This window comes from Lactuca virosa, chromosome 6, assembly GCF_052849685.1.
Source record: "Lactuca virosa cultivar CGN04683 chromosome 6, Lactuca_virosa_CGN04683_v6, whole genome shotgun sequence".
In the NCBI taxonomy this organism is placed as follows: domain Eukaryota; kingdom Viridiplantae; phylum Streptophyta; class Magnoliopsida; order Asterales; family Asteraceae; genus Lactuca; species Lactuca virosa.
The window spans coordinates 155303188-155308062 of NC_136431.1; positions in this window are offsets into that span (position 1 = coordinate 155303188).

The following is a 4875-nucleotide window of genomic DNA, read 5'->3' on the forward strand; positions in this document are numbered from 1 at the left end:
AAATATGGACGATGTAGTGTGCACGATGTTTTTCACGTATCAAATCTCAAAAGATGTCTTTACGATGACACTCTTGTTATACCTCTCGAAGAGATACAACTCAATACGAAACTCAACTTTGTAGAAGAACCTGTTGAGATTATGGATCGAGAAGTCAAACGATTAAAGCAAAGTCGTATTCCCATAGTGAAAGTTCGATGGAACTCTTTACGAGGACCTGAATTTACTTGGGAACGTGAAGATCAGATGAAAGAAAAATACCCCCAACTGTTTGACGAAACCCCATCCATAAGATAAATTTCGGGACGAAATTATTCTAACGGGGGGAGAATGTAACACTAGTCAAAATAGGTCAATAGACAATCACATGTGATTATACCAATCATGTAATGTGATTCTGTTAAACTAGTAATGTGATAAGAGTGTTATGTAGTTCATGATAAATTCTAATACAAATATGAACCTTCTTTATGATACAACTCAAAGTATACGTCCATACGATTCCAAAAATATAGAGAATGTCTGAATCTGACTTCGCATGAAGAAGTTATGATAAACCGAACACTATAAATCTCTATAATAAAAGGAATTTAAAATAGACTTAGAATTAGCTATTGGAGTCTAAAAGAGAGTTGTAGTACTTATAAATACCTACGGGTTCATATAAAGAACGTCAAAAACGGAGTTCGTATGTTAAAGTTACGACCTTCCGAAGATTAAGTTGTCAGAAACCCTAATCTAACTTAGCTCACGACGTGGGCACAGAGCCCACGACGTGGGGAGTCAGTTATCCACATCTCGGAATCTAGAAGGTGTGTGATGAGGCTGCGAGGGGATAAGATCCAAGTTCACGACGTGAGCAAAGATATCCCACGACGTGATGAGTCACACGACGTGATGAGTCACATGACACCTTCCGAAGCTACGGACGCAAATGGCAAGTCTACAGGGATAAGATCTTAAGCCACGACGTGGGGGTCCAAAACCCACGATGTGGGGGTCCAAAATCCTTACTATAAATAGCAGGTCCGACTTCAGCCATTCTTACACCAAAACTTCTTTCTCCTCTCTCATTTGCTGAAGCCCTCTTGCATCCTGAGCCCCGACGACCTTGTACGCTGACCGTTTCTGCTTAGATTACATAAAATCACGCTACTAGGGTGAGTTTCACGACCCCACTTTCTAATATTTCGAGGGAAAACGCATGCTAAATATTATATATGCGTTATTATTATGTCTATATGATAGTATATTAGTATCAACGTAGATAATTATAATAACAGAGATATAGTTATTTCGTATCTGAAAGTATACAACTATCGTAAAGTTGTTAGCATGTTATTGTTATAATAGTATACTAATGTAGATCTTGAGTTATACTTAGGATTCTATATATATGTTATGTGCGATATAGTTCCGAAGTTATATTCGGAAGTTCTATATGTTAAGTTATAAAGTATGTTGCTATTATTGGTTTTATGTCAAGATAAAACCGGATATGTTATATGTTGTTATTGTTAGTTTTATGTTAAGATAAAACTTGGTATTGTTATTGATAGTTTTATGTCAAGATAAAACTAGGAACGTTATATGTTGCTATTATTGGGTTTAGGTCAAGATAAAACCTGGTTTTACTTCAAGATATAGCTGTTATACTGCCTAAATATTATGAAGTTAGGAGTAATGTTTAAAAGCATAGTCTAGTAACTTAGGGTTTTAGACATGAAGATGCTTTTGTTGTTAGAGCTATAGGAAGTTGTCGAAGTCTACATGAGTAATTGTATTCATCAACTAAGATTGGGGATCTTAGCGGAAACCCTCTGAACTGTAACCGTTAATCCCGTGTGAGCGAGGAAGTCGTGTATAATTAGTATACGGGTTGACCACCCCACTTGTGACTGTTAGCTACAGTCAACCAAAAGCAAGTGATGAATTATCCTTTTATTTGTTATTGTTCCGGCTTCGATGAAGCGTACGGTGTTGTTCTCATGGTAAATCATGAGTGTGTTTGTTTCTCATGGTAAATCATGAGTGTATTTTATCAGAGGTATTATGTCATAGCAGCGGTTACAGGCTCATGGTAGCAAATTGTTAGAAACATTATACTTTGTCGTATACAAGTATTAATGTTAAGTATAAGTTTCTCCCTACTTGTACCTTAGGATTAAGGAATGTTTAGGTATAACACTTAATTGATAAGTAAACTATTATACCTAATATACATACTAAATGTTGGAGAGTTAAAATGATACTTTCAAAACTATACTTTTGAACGTGGAAAATGTATTATTTTATGGAGTCAAAACCTGTGGACTTACCAACTTTATGTTGACGTATTTTAAAATGCATGTGTTTTCAGGAACTTGAAAAGCTGGTATATATTCGAACAGAAGAAGTTTTACTATTACCTTTCTGTTCATTAAGAAGTATGCCATAGTCGGATATTATGTAATAAGTCCTAGAAAAACAGTTATGTAACTTTCAGTTATCAATAAAGGTATGTATTTTCTTTAGTACTGTTCAATGTATGTTATATAAATGTGATACGAAGAATAACGTTACACTACCCGGTGTTTCCGCCGATGGCTGGGGGTGTGACATGACGGGTTTAAATACCCCGATCCCCACAACTTGTTTCCATAATGACCAAAATGGCCCCTCCTTCCCCCATTTCTTTCAAAATAAATCCATATTTTACCTTTTTAACAGCATTAAAATTCATTACAGATCAAGTACAATACTTACCAAACAACCCTCCGTTTTTGAATTTCTTTGCAAAGCGAGTCCAGAAGTTACCCTTTTAGCCCCTAATATCTCAATTGTGACATATTCAGCCTTTTCACCTCTTTCCTTTCAAATTAAATCCGAAATTACCCAAATAGCCCTTAGTCTTCAAAATCCTTTCAAGTTAAGTCTCAATAATTTATCAAGTAGTCCCTACCTTCATAAATATTTACAAAACCAATCCGGAACTTATACTTTTAGCCCCCAACTTCTAAATTGTGCCAATTAACTCCTCGAATACAACACCTTGCTATTTAATTATTGATTTTAGAGCTATTATACAATCATTAATTAATTTATTTATTTACTTAATAAACGGGGTGTTACAACTCTCCCCCACTTAAATTACATTTCATCCTCGATATCATTCCTTGCCATTCCTTACTCGCCCAACCACTCTAGTAACGTGGTCACCATCCTGGGCACACCCTAGCCTTCCTAGGGTAGCTGTGACCAATCTTCGCAAAGCCCTAAAATCCGTAGGTGAACGAATTCCTCGCAACAAGTTCACATCTACTCCGTCTGAAATCTATTGTCTTGAGATGGCCTGATTCCCTGACAGACCACTCATACTGAATCATTATCGTTGAATCCAGTCCGTTTATCCCTCAACTGAATACTCAAGTTCTGATAACTCCAGGTTCTCACTATAAAACAGGATCACAAACATAATTTTCCCTGCAGATCACTTATACTTGGCCAAGGCTCAGATAATCCCGTTGTGAGTGACTTAGCACAACCCAAGCAATATGTTAATGTGTCTGTACTTGCAACCCAAAACACTAATACTGCCCAAAACACTAAAATTGTCCGAAACACTCAGCTGTCTGAAATAGCGTGCTGCCACATGGTTGCTTTCCAAAATCTACCGAGACCTCCCTGGTCTCAATTCGTTCGCAAATCATCTGAAATACCGGGTTCCGGCCCGGCTGCGGAGCCAAAGGACTCCCACTTAGTCGTCTCACACGACTTCTGAACGAAATCCTTCTCTGGAACTAGTTGCCACTAGTTATCATGCCACTGCGACTCTAACAACCTCCTGATCCAACTGATAGGATCCATGCGTCGAATCCTGACGTCACCAAATCCAAGGCTAAGGGTGATTGCTACCTGACCAATGGTAGCCTTATATCACAAGCAATCTTATACGGTCCATTGCTTCCCTGATCTCATAATTGTAGTGGCGCTCCTACAGTCTTATCACTGGCTCAACCAGATCTAATCCATCTGGGTAATTCCGAAATCCAATCCGTGGATTTCCATATCCTCACTGCTGCACCCGAACTGGTGGGTACTATTGTTCCTTCCGCGTCCTACAATGCGCTCATTCTACCTACCAACCTAGTGAATGTTGCGGCTACACCCACAGACTTACATCACTCTAGCACTATCTGTCAGCCTCGTGAATGCTACGGCTACACCCGCAGACTTACAACACTTTCCATGCTAACTGACTGCTAGTAAATGCTACGGCTACCCCCGTAGTCTTACAACACTTTCCATACTATCTGACTGCTAGTGAATGCTACGGCTACCCTCGTAGTCTTACAACACTTTACATATCGGGTCGAACATGCACTCGACCTAACACTCAACTGAACTTGAATTCTAATTCGACCTCTAACCTGGTTCCCTAAACCAGTTATCTGATGCCAAGGAAAAGTGTGAACCAAATGTTGGAACCTTTTCTAAACTCCCAACTCTCCCAATCCTCAACCTAGACGGCCACTCGGCCGCTTTCCTTCCTGACGAGGATGCGAAACTCATCCTAGTTTCACACCTATTACTGCTCCTAAGTACCTGGTCAATTATCCCTCACTTAGATTCGACTAAGTCTTCACGGCATGTGAGAATTGAAGGATTCCCAATCCTTATCGCTCTCTAATATCCCACTGATGACAACCTCTGCTTACCAATGCTATCAATCACTTACCAGTTAAACCCTAAGATCGCCCATCCTCTGAAATCCTGAAGAGCACTCTAGAAATCTGGTCCAGTCTGACACCTCAGACCATCTCCCATGCTGTCAACTAAATGCCTTAATCTTCACTCTGGTTGACGAATCCTCGTTCCGACCCCTAATCTCGCAGC